General features: G+C 46.5%; 1 protein-coding gene across 1 annotated transcript in view; it reads left to right on the top strand.

Moving 5' to 3' along the window:
* Positions 1–408: 408 nt before the first annotated feature.
* The window catches only part of LOC115127671 (voltage-dependent calcium channel subunit alpha-2/delta-4-like), a gene marked incomplete at its 3' end in the record, with an annotated part of 43,089 nt that continues 23,747 nt past the window's right edge, over positions 409–19,750 (top strand). Inside the window, exon 1 of the mRNA XM_065016118.1 lies at positions 409–484. The remainder of the gene's footprint in view (positions 485–19,750) is intronic.

The raw sequence follows: 19,750 nt of genomic DNA, 5'->3' as shown, positions 1-19,750 counted from the left end.
ATGCTGTATTGTGAGCTCATTAGGAAATGTCTATGACCCAATGCCATGAATCAGAGAGAAGCTCAATTCATCAATCAAATGTCTTCTGTTAAGCTCTTTTGTTTCATCAGCAGTTTCTTTACAGATCCCCAGCCGAAAACCCCAAAGAGCAAGCCAAGCAGAGGCTAGGAAACAGTCCCTAAAATGCAGGAACCTAGAAAGGAACCTAGAGGTTCCTAGAGAGGAAACTAGTTGTGTTTTGAATAAATGAATTCTGAAGAACCAGGCAGGTGCTGTTGCCATGGACTACTAGAATAAATTGACAGTAAACTGAGCTCTTCTATTGGGCCAATTGTACTTGAATTGTATTTGGGTTTTTACAAAGCTTACACTCATTTCCTGTATTTCCTTTCTGTTTTTCAGGGTACAGCAATGGGCCGTCTCTTATGGAAAACAAATCATTGCTCTTTCAACAAAATACTCTGGTGCTCTGCTGCTCCAAAAGGTAACCCACAGAAACCTCCTCTGATTTAGAGATGTGGGTGGGTGTGTGTGTGTGTGTGTGTGTGTGTGTGTGTGTGTGGTGTGTGGGTGGGTGGGTGGGTGGGTGGGTGGGTGGGTGGGCTTCCACTGCAGGGTGAGCTCAGCCCAATCAAAGAGAGAAGGGCAGCAAGATAACAATTTGTATGATCACTGCTGTTTGTGGATGTTGAATGTTGAATGGAGACTGTGAGATGTTGAATGGAGACTGTGGATGTTGAATGGAGACTGTGTTTGTGGATGTTGAATGGAGACTGTTGAATTGTGTGGATGTTGAATGGAGACTGTGTTTGTGGATGTTGAATGGAGACTGTGTTTGTGGATGTTGAATGGAGACTGTGTTTGTGGATGTTGAATGGAGACTGTGTTTGTGGATGTTGAATGGAGACTGTGTTTGTGGATGTTGAATGGAGACTGTGTTTGTGGATGTTGAATGGAGACTGTGTTTGTGGATGTTGAATGGAGACTGTGTTTGTGGATGTTGAATGGAGACTGTGGATGTTGAATGGAGACTGTGGATGTTGAATGGAGACTGTGGATGTTGAATGGAGACTGTGTTTGTGGATGTTGAATGGAGACTGTGGATGTTGAATGGAGACTGTGTTTGTGGATGTTGAATGGAGACTGTTTTGTGGATGTTGAATGAGACTGTGTTTGTGGATGTTGAATGTTTTGTGGATGTTGAATGGAGACTGTGTTTGTGGATGTTGAATGAGACTGTGTTTGTGGATGTTGAATGGAGACTGTGTTTGTGGATGTTGAATGGAGACTGTGTTTGATGTTGAATGGAGACTGTGTTTGTGGATGTTGAATGGAGACTGTGTTTGTGGATGTTGAATGGAGACTGGGATGTTGAATGGAGACTGTGTTTGTGTTGAATGGAGACTGTGTTTGTGTTGATGTTGGAATGGAATGGAATGTGTTTGTGGATGTTGAATGGAGACTGTGTTTGTGGATGTTGAATGGAGACTGTGTTTGTGGATGTTGAATGGAGACTGTGTTTGTGGATGTTGAATGGAGACTGTGTTTGTGGATGTTGAATGGAGACTGTGTTTGTGGATGTTGAATGGAGACTGTGTTTGGATTTGTGGATGTTGAATGGAGACTGTGTTTGTGGATGTTGAATGGATGTTGATGTTGAATGGAGACTGTGTTTGTGGATGTTGAATGGAGACTGTGTTTGTGGATGTTGAATGGAGACTGTGTTTGTTGAATGGAGACTGTGTTTGTGGATGTTGAATGGAGACTGTGTTTGTGGATGTTGAATGGAGACTGTGTTTGTGGATGTTGAATGGAGACTGTGTTTGTGGATGTTGAATGGAGACTGTGTTTGTGGATGTTGAATGGAGACTGTGTTTGTGGATGTTGAATGGAGACTGTGTTTGTGGATGTTGAATGGAGACTGTGTTTGTGGATGTTGAATGGAGACTGTGTTTGTGGATGTTGAATGGAGACTGTGTTTGTGGATGTTGAATGGAGACTGTGTTTGTGGATGTTGAATGGAGACTGTGTTTGTGGATGTTGAATGGAGACTGTGTTTGTTGAATGGAGACTGTTTGTGGATGTTGAATGGAGACTGTGTTTGTGAATGTTGAATGGAGACTGTGTTTGTGGATGTTGAATGGAGACTGTGTTTGTGGATGTTGAATGGAGACTGTGTTTTGAATGGATGTTGAAATGGAGACTGTGTTTGTGGATGTTGAATGGAGACTGTGTTTGTGGATGTTGAATGGAGACTGTGTTTGTGGATGTTGAATGGAGACTGTGTTTGTGGATGTTGAATGGAGACTGTGTTTGTGGATGTTGAATGGAGACTGAATGGAGACTGTGTTTGGATGTTGAATGTGTGTTTGTGGAAATGGAGACTGTGTTTGTGGATGTTGAATGGAGACTGTGTTTGAATGGATGTGTTTGAAATGGAGACTGTGTTTGTGGAATGGAGACTGTGTTTGTGGGTGTTGAATGGAGACTGTGTTTGTGGATGTTGAATGGAGACTGTGTTTGTGGATGTTGAATGGAGACTGTGTTTGTGTATGTTGAATGGAGACTGTGTTTGTGGATGTTGAATGGAGACTGTGTTTGTGGATGTTGAATGGAGACTGTGGATGTTGAATGGAGACTGTGTTTGTGGATGTTGAATGGAGACTGTGTTTGCCTGTGGAGGAAATACTGTAGGGGGTTTGGTAGGTCACGTTGATGAGATTATCAACTCAGACGATATTCATTTGTGTGAAATAGACAGAATAGACTACTGTACTTTCATGCTGTTGGATAAGAAGAAAGAGAGAGAGGAGGAAAGAGAGGAAGAGGGAGGAGGAAGAGCGGAAGGAGGAAGAGTGGAGGAAGGAGTGAAGAAGGATAGAGGATAGAGATCGATGGAGAGATGATTCCACAATGTGGATTTACAGGGTTAATCTGGATGACATCACAATGGTTTTAGGATGTGAGGGGAGGGGTTAGGGAACCCTTCCTCCGTCTACCAATCGGAAGCAGCCTTACTGTACAGTGCAGACTACATAACTGAAATGGCGGCCTGTTTATATCTCTTATTCAGGCGATGTTGCCCATTAGTGCTGTGATATATGGGTTTAGAGTTGGTGCTCGTCTTTCCTATGTCAGATTTCCTTTACATAAATTCTGCTCTGTTTCCTGTTCACGGTGTGAGTTGTGAGGAGAGGACAGCCCTTGTAGGTGCTGGTGTGTGTGTGTGTGTGTGTATGTGTGTGTGTGTGTGTGTGTGTGTGTGTGTGTGTGTGTGTGTAATTACCATCCTAGGTGTGAGTCCCAGCACTTCTCAGTAATAAGCACATGCTCTCTGTTCCCTAGCGACCCTGAAGACTACCCAGCAGGACCTGCAACATCTGCCTGGTCTAATACATGCAGACATACACACGTGCAGTCCCCCTCCCTAGTCTCTGAGCTCATGTTGAAGACAATGATCTGACTGGATGGAATAAAATAACACGTGCTTAAGCTTTTCAGATGTTACATTATACTGGGGAATATAATGTGTCTTATTAGTCACTGTGGTTGTGTTGACAGTAGGCTGCTCTGTCAGCGTTTATAAAGTCACTGTGGTTGTGTTGACAGTAGGCTGTTCTGTCAGTGTTTATAAAGTCACTGTGGTTGTGTTGACAGTAGGCTGCTCTGTCAGTGTTTATAAAGTCACTGTGGTTGTGTTAACTGTGGTTGTGTTGACAGTAGGCTGCTCTGTCAGTGTTTATAAAGTCACTGTGGTTGTGTTGACAGTAGGCTGCTCTGTCAGTGTTTATAAAGTCACTGTGGTTGTGTTGACAGTAGGCTGCTCTGTCAGTGTTTATAAAGTCACTGTGGTTGTGTTGACAGTAGGCTGCTCTGTCAGTGTTTATAAAGTCACTGTGGTTGTGTTGACAGTAGGCTGTTCTGTCAGCATCTTATAAAGTCACTGTGGTTGTGTTGACAGTAGGCTGCTCTGTCAGCGTTTATAAAGTCACTGTGGTTGTGTTGACAGTGGGCTGCTCTGTCAGCGTTTATAAAGTCACTGTGGTTGTGTTGACAGTAGGCTGCTCTGTCAGTGTTTATAAAGTCACTGTGGTTGTGTTGACAGTAGGCTGCTCTGTCAGCGTTTATAAAGTCACTGTGGTTGTGTTGACAGTAGGCTGCTCTGTCAGTGTTTATAAAGTCACTGTGGTTGTGTTGACAGTGGGCTGCTCTGTCAGAGCTCATAAAATATTAGATGTTTGGTTATTGACTTTTCTTTCTCCCCTTCTCCCCAGGTGTGTGTGTGTGTGTGTGTGTGTGTGTGTGTGTGTGTGTGTGCGTGCGTGCGTGCGTGCGTGCGTGCGTGCGTGCGTGCGTGCATATCTATCTGCAGTTTCTATGTCTATATCTGTCATTTGGGGACAGAATAATGTCCGGACTGTGTCCCAGATGGCTATTTGGGACACCCTATTCCCTATTAAGTGCACTATTTTTGACCGGGGCCCATAGAGTTCTGGTCAAAAGTAGTGCACTGCATAGGGAATAGGGTGCCGTGTGGGACTAACCTCCTGGATTAACCCTGGATGACCTGGCTGACAGCTTAGTTTGATAGGGGAACACAAATCCTCATCCATAGAGTCAGAGAACAGCACAGACAATCATAACAGTATTTTAGTGACAGACGGGAAAGGCTCTAGTGCTTGAATAGACTTTAGGCTTCCTCTTTCCTGGCCCCTCCCCCCCGCTCTACCGTTCCTGGCCCCTCCCCCCTACCTTTCCTGCCCCTCCTTTTTCCTGGCCCCTCCCCCGCTCTACCTTTCCTGGCCCCTCCCCCTACCTTTCCTGCTCTACCTTTCCTGGCCCCTCCCCCCGCTCTACCTTTCCTGGCCCCTCCCCCCGCTCTACCTTTCCTGGCCCCTCCCCCCCGCTCTACCTTTCCTGGCCCCTCCCCCCGCTCTACCTTTCCCCTGGCCCCTCCCCCCTCCCCTCGCTCTACCTTTCCTGGCCCCTCCCCCGCTCTACCCCTTTCCTGGCCCCTCCCCCCGCTCTACCTTTCCTGGCCCCTCCCCCGCTCTACCTTTCCTGGCCCCTCCCCCCGCTCTACCTTTAATGGCCCCTCCCCCCGCTCTACCTTTCCTGGCCCCTCCCCCCCCGCTCTACCTTTCCTGGCCCCTCCCCCGCTCTACCTTTCCTGGCCCCTCCCCCCCGCTCTACCTTTCCTGGCCCCTCCCCCCGCTCTACCTTTCCTGGCCCCTCCCCCCCGCTCTACCTTTCTTGCCTCAGTCCGTGTGTTGTTATTTGTTTATTTGACAGGGTTCATGTACAAAACACATTGTACCAGATTTTTAGCTGCATAGCACATTGTTTAGAGCGCAACCTCATAATACACCATATGATGCAGCTTGTTAGAGCTTGATAATGAGTAGATTTCTCATACACCACATCGTTCATACAGTACATGTTATTCTCGTTAGCTTTGGAAAAGATCACTGTGAAAGTTACAAGTTAAAACATTCACTTAATGAGTTTTTTTTGCTACATCTTCATCATAAACATCATCTTCATCATCATAATCTTCATCATAATCTTCATCATAAACATCCTCATCTTCATCATAAACATCCTCATCTTCATCTTCATCATCATCTTCATCATAAACATTATAATCTTCATCATAAACATCCTCATCTTCATCATAAACATAATCTTTATCATAATCTTCATCATAAACATTATAAACTTCATCATAAACATCCTCATCTTCATCATAAACATCATCATCTTCATCATAAACATCATAATCTTCATCATAAACATCATAATCTTCATCATAAACATTATCATCTTCATCATAAACATTATCATCTTCATCATAAACATCATCATCTTCATCATAAACATCATCATCTTCATCATAAACAGATCAATGCTAAACTCATTATTCATGGTAAAGATGGCTGCATCTTCACACATGACTTCACCTCATAGTTAGCTGATTGATTACTGATTGGGGTTGTGTTTATTGATTGGTTGGGTGGGTGGTTGGTTGCTTGGGAAGCAACATTTGCTTTTCATTTCCGTTGCGGGGGGGATCTGTGCTGCTCTCTCAGCCACTGCTTCTATGATGCCCTCTTTTCACCATAAAGAGGCTGCATTTATGTTTATGGTGTTTGTACAAGACAGGTTAAGATAACATGTGACGCCCTGGGACCTTTTATCATTGTCTGGTATGTTTCTGTGCTTTTCCTTCCTGGTTACTTTGGAATGGAACTCTTCTACAATCAATAAACGGTACAATTTCCGCTACTTCCTCCACACGCACCTGTTTAAGCCTTAAGGCCTGCCTTAGCTTTATACTATTCTTCCCATGGCACTGAGGAGTACACCACATTAGTCACTGGCTTTATCAATAAGTGCATCGAGGTCGTCATTCCCACAGTGACTGTACGTACTGTAACGGTTTTGACTTGAGGTTATTATTTATCGGGGTGCCAGGTAGGTTGTTCCTACCAGAGAAAACATTGGTTTCTCCTTTTAGTTTGGGTGGGAATGAGTCCCATCTGGTCCGTCAAGTCTACACCAATACAAAGGACTTATGTAAAAGTCAGGATGGAAATAAACTTTTCATAAACCCTTAAAACATTGGAAAGAACTTCCAAAACAACTATATTATTTTGCGTGGGTTGTATTAACAACATCAAGGATTACGCACACATATAATATAACACAATGAGTTCTGGTTCCTCCAGAAATGTCCTGTACCTCGGGCCTAAAAAGAGTCCAGCCTGGTAAAGGAGTTCAGTGAACTCAAGTGACTTTTGTCACGCAATGTTTGTCCGTTCATTCCGTGTAGCGTAAACCCAGTATTAAACATACAATCAATATAACAATTATTTTACCACAGAACTTTAAAGCGTATCAACTCTTAATTAATTAAGTCCTCAACTACAACTAACTACCTAAATCACAGTATACATCACATCCAAACAAATGAAATACCGTATACAAAAAGGTGTTAGTCAGACAATCCAATCCACCAATAGATCTCCAGCGGAGAAAGGCCACGAAGAACGGAGAGGTGTAGTCCCGGGACGCAAAGAGTGGATCCGATCCTGGGTAAACTCTCTTAGGCTACAAAACACACGTTTAACTGCAACAAAACAAACCGAATAGAGAAGCTTCGGAACTGAGGGTTGAACACATCCTCATGCACGTCTCCATCACAACCCCACTTTCACGCAGCTGATGCTGGCTATTTAATTGGGAATTAAAGGGAAAGCGCCCTATTGGAAGGAGCTGCACTGAGACGGTTCAGAAAAATTCAGGGCCGTCACAGTACATACCCCAACCAGAAGCCATGGATTACAGGCAACATTCGCACTGAGCTAAAGGGTAGAGCTGCCGCTTTCAAGGAGCGGGACTCTAACCCGGACGCTTCTAAGAAATCCCACGATGCCTTCCCGACGAACCATCAAACAGGCAAAACGTCAATACAGGACTAAGATTGAATCCTACTACACCGGCTCTGATGCTCATCTTATGTGGCAGGGCTTGCAAACTATTACAGACTACAAAGGGAAGCAGAGCCGAGAGCTTCCCAGTGACATGAGCCACCAGACAAGCAAAATAACTTCTATGCTCGCTTTGAGGCAACTAACACTGAAACGTGCATGAGAGCATCAGCTGTTCCGGAAGACTGTATGATCACGATCTCCGCAGCCAATGTGAGTAAGACTTTTAAACAGGTCAACTTTCACAAGGCCCCTGGGCCAGACGGATTACCAGGACGTGTACTCCGAGCATGCACTGACCAACTTGCTGGTATCTTCACTGACATTTTCAACCTCTCCCTGTCTGAGTCTGTAATACCAACATGTTTCAAGCAGACCACCGTACTCCCTGTGCCCAAGAACACTAAGGTAACCTGCCTAAATGACTACTGACACGTAACTCTCACGTCTGTAGCCATAAAATGCTTTGAAAGGCTGGTCATGGCTCACATCAACACCATTATCCCAGAAACCCTAGACCCACTCCAATTTGCATACCACACCAACAGATCGACAGATGATGCAATCTATATTGCACTCCACACTGCCCTTTCCCACCTGGACAAAAGGAACACCTATGTGAGAATGCTGTTCATTGGCTACAGCTCAGCGTTCAACACCATAGTGCCCTCACAGCTCATCACTAATCTAAGGACCCTGGGACTAAATCAAATCGAAATTAAATGTATTTATATAGCCCTTCTTACATCAGCTGATATCTCAAAGTGCTGTACAGAAATCCAGCCTAAAACCCCAAACCGCAAGCAATGCAGGTGTAGAAGCACAGTGGCTAGGAAAAACTCCCTATGAAGGCCAAAACCTAGGAAGAAACCTAGAGAGGAGGGGGGTGGCCAGTCCTCTTCTGGCTGTGCCGGGTGGAGATTATAACAGAACATGGCCAAGATGTTCAAATGTTCATAAATGACCAGCATGATCAAATAGTAATAATCACAGTAGTTGTCGAGGGTGCAGCAAGTCAGCACCTCAGGAGTAAATGTCAGTTGGCTTTTCATAGCCGATCATTAAGAGTATCTCTACCGCTCCTGCTGTCTCTAGAGAGTTGAAAACAGCAGGTCTAGGACAGGTAGCACGTCCGGTGAACAGGTCAGGGTTCCATAGCCGCAGGCAGAACAGTTGAAACTGGATCAGCAGCACGGCCAGGTGGACTGGGGACAGCAAGGAGTCATCATGCCAGGTAGTCCTGAGGCATGGTCCTAGTGAGAGAAAGAAAGAGAGAATAAGAGAGAGCATACTTAAATTCACACAGGACACCGGATAAGACAGGAGAAATACTCCAGATATAACAGACTGACACTAGCCCCCCGACACATAAACTACTGCAGCATAAATACTGGAGGCTGAGACAGGAGGGGTCAGGAGACGCTGTGGCCCCATCCGATGATACCCCCGGACAGGGCCAAACAGGAAGGATATAACCCCACCCACTTTGCCAAAGCACATCCCCCACACCACTAGAGGGATATCTTCAACCACCAACTTACCATCCTGAGACAAGGCCGAGTATAGCCCACAAAGATCTCCGCCACGGCACAACCCAAGGGGGAGCACCAACCCAGACAGGAAGATCACGTCAGTGACTCAACCCATTCAAGTGACGCACCCCTCCTAGGGACGGCATGAAAGAGCACCAGTAAGCCAGTGACTCAGCCCCTGTAACAGGGTTAGAGGCAGAGAATCCCAGTGGAGAGAGAGAAACTGGCCAGGCAGAGACAGCAAGGGCGGTTCGTTGCTCCAGAGCCTTTCCGTTCACCTTCACACTCCTGGGCCAGACTACACTCAATCATATGACCCACTGAAGAGATGAGTCTTCAGTAAAGACTTAAAGGTTGAGACCGAGTCGTCTGCGTTTCTCATATGGGTAGGCAGACCATTCCATAAAAATGGAGCTCTATAGGAGAAAGCCTTGCCTCCAGCTGTTTGCGTAGAAATTCTAGGGACAATTAAGAGGCCTGCGTCTTGTGACCGTAGCGTACGTGTAGGTATGTACGGCAGGACCAAATCGGAAAGATAGGTAGGAGCAAGCCCGAGTAATGCTTTGTAGGTTAGCAGTAAAATATTGTAATCAGCCCTTGCCTTAACAGGAAGCCAGTGTAGGGAGGCTAGCACTGGAGTAATATGATCACATTTTTTGTTTCTAATCAGGATTCTAGCAGCCGTATTTATCACTAACTGAAGTTTATTTAGTGCTATATCCGGTAGCCAGAAAGTAGAGCATTGCAGTAGTCTAACCTAGAAGTAACAAAAGCATGGATACATTTTTCTGCATCATTTTTGGACAGAAAGTTTCTGATTTTTGCGTTACGTAGATGGGAAAAAGCTGTCCTTGAAACAGTCTTGATATGTTTGTCAAAGAGAGATCAGGATGGCGTAGCAGTCGGACGTGTGTTTTGTCTTGTCCCGTCCTGTATAGTGTAAATATAGTTTTTCTGTACATATTTCGTACATATTTTAATCTCACTTCCCAACCACAGGCTGAATATACTCTCCTGCAACCCGCATCACCCAATGTGGTACGGATCTGCTTTTTCTATACTTTAGAATCGGAACCCTCATCAGAAGCTAGCCGCTAACTAGCTACTAGCTAGCCACTGCTAGCGGTCTTCAACGCTAACTAGGACACCAGCGCGACATCTACCCAAAGCATATCAGACTGCTTTTTCTCTACCACATCTCCGGATTCCTACCGCAAGCTCTGAAGCTTTATACCGGATCATCGTAAATAGCTAGCTGCAATCTGAGTGGCTACTCCTGGCTAACGTCTCTGTCCCAGAGCAAGCACCAGTTAGCCTGGAGCTAGCCTCGAGCTAAGCCCATCTCCCGACTACCCGAAGAGGTCCAAAAATACCTAATTTGCCAATTGGCCTGGACCCTCTACTGACCCTCTACTGCCGACACGGAGCCCCGCCGATCCATCACGACTGGTCCGCCGACATAATCGTCCGAGGGGGTTTCAACAGGCTCTTCCGCTGCGACATCGCCAAAGATCCATCTGCTGGCCAAGGCCCGCGAGCTTTCTGAATCACTGTATCTCCAGCTCACCGCATGAAGAGGAATAAATAAACAGACTCACCCCATCGCGACGTCCCCCAAAGGTTAACTCTCTAGCCCTCGCTATCTCCCTGCTTGCTAATTCGGCCTGCTAACGGCTAGCTTGTCAAGCTCCGGTCCGCTAACTGCTACCTTGTCTAGCTCGGGCCTACGAACTGTTAGCTTGTTAGCACAGGCCTGCTAACCGTCTGTACCACCGCGTCCCAATCACTCTCTGACCCCATCTTCATCGACCTCGCCAAGGCTTTCGACTCTGTCAATCACCATATTCTTATCGGCAGACTCAGTAGCCTCGGTTTCTCGGATGACTGCCTTGCCTGGTTCACCAATTACTTTGCAGACAGAGTTCAGTGTGTCAAATCGGAGGGCATGCTGTCCGGTCCTCTGGCAGTCTCTATGGGGGTGCCACAGGGTTCAATTCTCGGGCCGACTCTTTTCTCTGTATATATCAATGATGTTGCTCTTGCTGCGGGCGATTCCCTGATCCACCTCTACGCAGACGACACCATTCTATATACTTTCGGCCCGTCATTGGACACTGTGCTATCTAACCTCCAAACGAGCTTCAATGCCATACAGCACTCCTTCCGTGGCCTCCAACTGCTCTTTAAACGCGAGTAAAACCAAATGCATGCTTTTCAACCGATCGCTGCCTGCACCCGCATGCCCGACTAGCATCACCACCCTGGATGGTTCCGACCTTGAATATGTGGACATCTATAAGTACCTAGGTGTCTGGCTAGACTGCAAACTCTCCTTCCAGACTCACATCAAACATCTCCAATCGAAAATCAAATCAAGAGTCGGCTTTCTATTCCGCAACAAAGCCTCCTTCACTCACGCCGCCAAGCTTACCCTAGTAAAACTGACTATCCTACCGATCCTCGATTTCGGCGATGTCATCTACAAAATGGCTTCCAACACTCTACTCAGCAAACTGGATGCAGTCTATCATAGTGCCATCCGTTTTGTCACCAAAGCACCTTATACCACCCACCACTGCGACTTGTATGCTCTAGTCGGCTGGCCCTCGCTACATATTCGTCGCCAGACCCACTGGCTCCAGGTCATCTACAAGTCCATGCTAGGTAAAGCTCCGCCTTATCTCAGTTCACTGGTCACGATGGCAACACCCATCCTTAGCACACGCTCCAGCAGGTGTATCTCACTGATCATCCCTAAAGTCAACACCTCATTTGGCCGCCTTTCGTTCCAGTACTCTGCTGCCTGTGACTGGAATGAACTGCAAAAATCGCTGAAGTTGGAGACTTTTATCTCCCTCACCAACTTCAAACATCAGCTATCCGAGCAGCTAACCGATCGCTGCAGCTGTACATAGTCTATTGGTAAATAGCCCACCCATTTTCACCTACCTCATCCCCATACTGTTTTTATACTGTTTTTTTTTATTTTATTTATTTATTTATTTACTTTTCTGCTCTTTTGCACACCAATATCTCTACCTGTACATGACCATCTGATCTTTTATCACCCCAGTGTTAATCTGCAAAATTGTATTATTCGCCTACCTCCTCATGCCTTTTGCACACATTGTATATAGACTGCCCATTTTATTTCTACTGTGTTATTGACTTGTTAATTGCTTACTCCATGTGTAACTCTGTGTTGTCTGTTCACACTGCTATGCTTTATCTTGGCCAGGTTGCAGTTGCAAATGAGAACTTGTTCTCAACTAGCCTACCTGGTTAAATAAAGGTGTTCTCAACTAGCCTACCTGGTTAAATAAAGGTGTTCTCAACTAGCCTACCTGGTTAAATAAAGGTGTTCTCAACTAGCCTACCTGGTTAAATAAAGGTGTTCTCAACTAGCCTACCTGGTTAAATAAAGGTGTTCTCAACTAGCCTACCTGGTTAAATAAAGGTGAAATAAAAAATAAAAATTTTTTTTTTTTACTTTCTATCTCTTTTTGATTTTTAATTTGTTTATACCTTCCGGAAACCTGCCTCACCCAATGTGATACGGAATCGCTATTACTTTTACTCTTATTTTTATTTTTATGACACACTCAAGAACCTCCAGACGCTAACCAGCTAACTAGCTACAAGCTAGTTAGTCATTGTTAGTTTAAAAAAAAAAAAAACCTGGATAACACTCGCCAGCCCCCCTGCCCATCCACCGCTGCCCCCTGGACACTGATCTCTTGGCTACATAGCTGACGCACGCTGGACTGTCCATTAATCACGGTACTCCTTTCTGCTTGTTTGTCTTACCTGTCGGCCCCGTTGCCTAGTCAACGCCATTTTACCTGCTGTTTGTTGTGCTAGCGGATTAGCCTCGCCTACTGTTTTTAGCTAGCTTTCCAAATTCAACACCTGTGATTACTGTATGCCTCGCTGTATGTCTCTCTCAGATGTCAATATGCCTTGTATACTGTTGTTCAGGTTAGTTATCATTGTTTTAGTTCACAATGGAGCCCCTAGATCCACTCTGCATGCCCCTGTTACCTCCTTTGTCCCACCTCCCACACATGCGGTGACCTCACCCATTACAACCAGCATGTCCAGAGATACAACCTGTCTCATCATCACCCAGTGCCTGGGCTTACCTCCGCTGTACCCGCACCCCACCATACCCCTGTCTGTGCATTATGCCCTGAATATATTCTACCATGCCCAGAAACCTGCTCCTCTTATCCTCTGCCCCCAACGCTCTAGGCGACCAGTTTTGATAGCCTATAGCCGCACCCTCATACTACTCCTTCTCTATTCTGCGGGTGATGTGGAGGTAAACCCAGGCCCTGCATGTCCCCAGGTACCCTCATTTGTTGACTTCTGTGATCGAAAAAGCCTTGGTTTTATGCATGTCAACATCAGAAGCCTCCTCCCTAAGTTTGTTTTACTCACTGCTTTAGCACACTCTGCTAACCCTGATGTCCTTGCCGTGTCTGAATCCTGGCTCAGGAAGGCCACCAAAAATTCAGAGATTTCCATACCCAACTATAACATCTTCCGTCAAGATAGAACTACCAAAGGGGCGGAGTTGCAGTCTACTGCAGAGATAGCCTGCAAAGTAATGTCATACTTTCCAGGTCCATACCCAAACAGTTCGAACTACTAATTTTGAAAATTACCCTCTCCAGAAATAAGTCTCTCACTGTTGCCGCCTGCTACCGGCCACCCTCAGCTCCCAGCTGTGCCCTGGACACCATTTGTGAATTGATCGCCCCCATCTAGCTTCAGAGTTTGTTCTGTTAGGTGACCTAAACTGGGATATGCTTAACACCCCGGCAGTCCTACAATGTAAGCTAGATGCCCTCAATCTCACTCAAATCATCAAGGAACCCACCAGGTACAACCCTAACTCTGTAAACAAGGGCACCCTCATAGACGTCATCCTGACCAACTGGCCCTCCAAATACACCTCCGCTGTCTTCAACCAGGATCTCAGCGATCACTGCCTCATTGCCTGTATCCGCTACGGAGCCGCAGTCAAACGACCACCCCTCATCACTGTCAAACGCTCCCTAAAACACTTCTGTGAGCAGGCCTTTCTAATCGACCTGGCCCGGGTATCCTGGAAGGACATTGACCTCATCCCGTCAGTTGAGGATGCCTGGTCATTCTTTAAAAGTAACTTCCTCACCATTTTAGATAAGCATGCTCCGTTCAAAAAATGCAGAACCAAGAACAGATACAGCCCTTGGTTCACTCCAGACCTGACTGCCCTCGACCAGCACAAAAACATCCTGTGGCGGACTGCAATAGCATCGAATAGCCCCCGTGATATGCAACTGTTCAGGGAAGTCAGGAACCAATACATGCAGTCAGTCAGGAAAGCTAAGGCCAGCTTCTTCAGGCAGAAGTTTGCATCCTGTAGCTCCAACTCCAAAAAGTTCTGGGACACTGTGAAGTCCATGGAGAACAAGAGTACCTCCTCCCAGCTGCCCACTGCACTGAGGCTAGGTAACACGGTCTCCACCGATAAATCCACGATTATCGAAAGCTTCAATAAGCACTTCTCAACGGCTGGCCATGCCTTCCGCCTGGCTACTCCAACCTCGGCCAACAGCTCCGCCCCCGCAGCTCCTCGCCCAAGCCTCTCCAGGTTCTCCTTTACCCAAATCCAGATAGCAGATGTTCTGAAAGAGCTGCAAAACCTAGACCCGTACAAATCAGCTGGGCTTGACAATCTGGACCCTCTATTTCTGAAACTATCTGCCGCCATTGTCGCAACCCCTATTACCAGCCTGTTCAACCTCTCTTTCATATCGTCTGAGATCCCCAAGGATTGGAAAGCTGCCGCAGTCATCCCCCTCTTCAAAGGGGGAGACACCCTGGACCCAAACTGCTATAGACCTATATCCATCCTGCCCTGCCTATCTAAGGTCCTCGAAAGCCAAGTCAACAAACAGGTCACTGACCATCTCGAATCCCACCGTACCTTCTCCGCTGTGCAATCTGGTTTCCGAGCCGGTCACGGGTGCACCTCAGCCACGCTCAAGGTACTAAACGATATCATAACCGCCATCGATAAAAGACAGTACTGTGCAGCCGTCTTCATCGACCTCGCCAAGGCTTTCGACTCTGTCAATCACCATATTCTTATCGGCAGACTCAATAGCCTCGGTTTCTCGGATGACTGCCTTGCCTGGTTCACCAATTACTTTGCAGACAGAGTTCAGTGTGTCAAATCGGAGGGCATGCTGTCCGGTCCTCTGGCAGTCTCTATGGGGGTGCCACAGGGTTCAATTCTCGGGCCGACTCTTTTCTCTGTATATATCAATGATGTTGCTCTTGCTGCGGGCGATTCCCTGATCCACCTCTACGCAGACGACACCATTCTATATACTTTCGGCCCGTCATTGGACACTGTGCTATCTAACCTCCAAACGAGCTTCAATGCCATACAGCACTCCTTCCGTGGCCTCCAACTGCTCTTTAAACGCGAGTAAAACCAAATGCATGCTTTTCAACCGATCGCTGCCTGCACCCGCATGCCCGACTAGCATCACCACCCTGGATGGTTCCGACCTTGAATATGTGGACATCTATAAGTACCTAGGTGTCTGGCTAGACTGCAAACTCTCCTTCCAGACTCACATCAAACATCTCCAATCGAAAATCAAATCAAGAGTCGGCTTTCTATTCCGCAACAAAGCCTCCTTCACTCACGCCGCCAAGCTTACCCTAGTAAAACTGACTATCCTACCGATCCTCGATTTCGGCGATGTCATCTACAAAATGGCTTCCAACACTCTACTCAGCAAACTGGATGCAGTCTATCATAGTGCCATCCGTTTTGTCACCAAAGCACCTTATACCACCCACCACTGCGACTTGTATGCTCTAGTCGGCTGGCCCTCGCTACATATTCGTCGCCAGACCCACTGGCTCCAGGTCATCTACAAGTCCATGCTAGGTAAAGCTCCGCCTTACCTCAGTTCACTGGTCACGATGGCAACACCCATCCGTAGCACACGCTCCAGCAGGTGTATCTCACTGATCATCCCTAAAGCCAACACCTCATTTGGCCGCCTTTCGTTCCAGTACTCTGCTGCCTGTGACTGGAACGAACTGCAAAAATCGCTGAAGTTGGAGACTTTTATCTCCCTCACCAACTTCAAACATCAGCTATCCGAGCAGCTAACTGATCGCTGCAGCTGTACATAGTCTATTGGTAAATAGCCCACCCATTTTCACCTACCTCATCCCCATACTGTTTTTATACTGTTTTTTTTAATTTTTTAATTTATTTACTTTTCTGCTCTTTTGCACACCAATATCTCTACCTGTACATGACCATCTGATCATTTATCACCCCAGTGTTAATCTGCAAAATTGTATTATTCGCCTACCTCCTCATGCCTTTTGCAGACATTGTATATAGACTGCCCATTTTTTTTTTCTACTGTGTTATTGACTTGTTAATTGCTTTCTCCATGTGTAACTCTGTGTTGTCTGTTCACACTGCTATGCTTTATCTTGGCCAGGTCGCAGTTGCAAATGAGAACTTGTTCTCAATTAGCCTACCTGGTTAAATAAAGGTGAAATAAAAAATAAAAAAGGGTCCAGAGTAACGCCGAGGTCCTTCACAGTTTTATTTGAGACGACTGTACAACCATCAAGATTAATTGTCAGATTCAACAGAAGATCGCTAGGTTTCTTGGGACCTAGAACAAGCATCTTGGGACCTAGAACAAGCATCAACAGAGACCGCCATGTTTAGTTTTTCCCAACCTAGGTCGAGGCACAGACAATGGGGATATCTGAGCTGACTACACTGACTGTGCTAGTGGCAGACTCCACTAAGCTGGCAGGCTGGCTAACAGCCTGCTGCCTGGCCTGCACCCTATTTAATTGTGGAGCTAGAGGATTTAGAGCCCTGTCTATGTTGGTAGATAAGATGAGTGCACCCCTCCAGCTAGGATGGAGTCCGTCACTCCTCAGCAGGCCAGGCTTGGTCCTGTTTGTGGGTGAGTTCCAGAAAGAGGGCCAATTTTCTACAAATTATATGTTTTGGGAGGGGCAGAAAACAGTTTTCAACCAGCGATTGAGTTGTGAGACTCTGCTGTAGAGCTCATCGCTCCCCCTAACTGGGAGGGTGCCAGAGACAATTACTCGATGCCGACACATCTTTCTAGCTGATTTACACGCTGAAGCTATGTTTCGCTTGGTGACCTCTGACTGTTTCATCCTAACATCGTTGGTGACGACGTGGATAACAATATCTCTATACTCTCTACACTCGCCAGTTTTAGCTTTAGCCAGCACCATCTTCAGATTAGCCTTAACGGTAGCCCTGCCCCCTGGTAAACAGTGTACGATCGATGGATGATTAGTTTTAAGTCTAATACTGCGGGTAATGGAGTCGCCAATGACTAGTGTTTTCAATTTGTCAGAGCTAATGGTGGGAAGCTTCGGCGTCTCAGACCCTGTAACGGGAGAAGTAGAGACAAGAGAAGGCTCGGCCTCAGACTCCTACTCGCTGCTTAATGGGGAAAATCGGTTGAAAGTTTCTGTCGGCTGAATGAGCGACACCGGTTGAGCATTCCTACAGCATTTCCCTCCAGAAGCCATGAGAAAGCTGCGGGAACCGTGCGAGGGGATTTATACTAACGTTACTATCTCTACTTACTAGTGGCACAGATGCTGTTTCATCCTTTCCTACACTGAAATGACCCTTGCCTAACGATTGCGTCTGAAGCTGGGCTTGTAGCACAGCTATCCTCGCCGTAAGGTGATTGTTCTCCTGTATATTATAAGTACAGCGACTACAATTAGAAGGCATCATGTTAATGTTACTACTCAGCTTCGGCTGTTGGAGGTCCTGACGAACCATGTCCAGATAAAGCGTCCGGAGTGAAAAAGTTGAATGAGAAAAGTTGAGTGAGGAAAAAACAAAAAATATAAACGGTAATTAAAAAGTAAAAACCGTAAAGTTGTCAGGTAGCAAAATAAGATAAGGTTGGCAACAAAACGCACACGTAAACAAGTCTGCTAGTTGTGACCGACTAAACACCTCCCTTTGCAACTGGATCCTGGACTTCCTAACGATCCGCACCCAGGTGGTAAGGGTAGGCAACAACACATCCTCCACGCTGATCCTCAACACGGGGGGCCCTCAGGGGTGCGTGCTCAGTCCCCTCCTGTACTCCCTGTTCACTCATGACTGCATGGTCAGGCACGACTCCAACACCATCATTCATTTTGCTGATGACACAACAGTGGTAGGCCTGATCACCGACAACGATGAGACAGCCTATAGGGAGGAGGTCAGAGACATGACCGTGTGGTGCAAGGACAACAACCTCTCCCTCAATGTGATCAAGACAAAGGAGATGATTGTGGACTACAGGAAAAGGAAGACCGAGCACGCCCCCATTCTCATCGACGGGGTTGTAGTGGAGCAGGTTGAATGCTTCAAGTTCCTTGTCGTCCACATCACCAACAAATGAACATGGTCCAAGCACACCAAGACAGTCGTGAAGAGGGCACGACAAAACCTATTCCCCCTTAGGAGAATGAAATTATTTGGCATGGGTCCTCATATCCTCAAAATGTTTTACAGCTGCACCATCCTGAAGAGTTGCATCACTGCCTGGCATGGCAACTGCTCGTCCTCCGCAAGGCACTACAGAGGGTAGTACGACATCCAGGACTTCTATACCAGGCAGTTTCAGATGAAGGCCCTAAAAATTGTCAAAGACTCCAGCCACCCTAGTCATAGACTGTTCTCTCTGCTACCGCACGGCAAGCGGTACCGGAGCGCCAAGTCTAGGTCCAAGAGGCTTCTAAACAGCTTCTACCCCCAAGCGATAAGACTCCTGAACAGCTAATCAAATGGCTACCCAGACTTTTGCATTGCCCCTCCCCCCCACGCTGCTGCTACTCTCTGTCGTTATCTATGTATAGCCACTTTAATAACTCTACCTCCATGTACATAATCACCACAATTACCTCGACACCCGTGACCTCGCACATTGACTCTGTAATGGTACCCCCTGTATATTGCCCCACTATTGATATTTACTGCTGCTATTGAATTATTTGTTGTTATTATCTCTTACTTTCTTTGTATTTTCTTAAAACTGCATTGTTGCTTAAGGGCTTGTAAGTAAGCATTTCACTGTAAGGTCTACAAGGTCTGTTGTATTTGGCGCATGTGACGAATACAATTTGACTTGATTTGATTTACTAAAGACTGGAGGCCTGAAGCTTTCTGTGAGTGTCCCCTTGTCATCTCCCTCCTGTCCTCTGATCCAGTGATCCAGCCTGGGGTTCTATTCCTTCTGATCCAGTGATCCAGCCTGGGGTACTATTCCCTCTGATCCAGTGATCCAGCCTGGGGTTCTATTCCCTCCTGTCCTCTGATCCAGTGATCCAGCCTGGGGGTCTATTCCCTCCTGTCCTCTGATCCAGTGATCCAGCCTGGGGTTCTATTCCTTCTGATCCAGTGATCCAGCCTGGGGTACTATTCCCTCTGATCCAGTGATCCAGCCTGGGGTTCTATTCCCTCCTGCCCTCTAATCCAATGATCCAGCCTGGGGTTCTATTCCTTCTGATCCAGTGATCCAGCCTGGGGTTCTATTCCTTCTGATCCAGTGATCCAGCCTGGGGTACTATTCCCTCCTGCCCTCTGATCCAGTGATCCAGCCTGGGGTACTATTCCCTCCTGCCCTCTGATCCAGTGAT

The sequence above is a fragment of the Oncorhynchus nerka genome, unplaced genomic scaffold (assembly GCF_034236695.1).
Source record: "Oncorhynchus nerka isolate Pitt River unplaced genomic scaffold, Oner_Uvic_2.0 unplaced_scaffold_1140, whole genome shotgun sequence".
Lineage (NCBI taxonomy): Eukaryota > Metazoa > Chordata > Actinopteri > Salmoniformes > Salmonidae > Oncorhynchus > Oncorhynchus nerka.
This window is presented reverse-complemented; position numbering and strand designations above follow the sequence as displayed.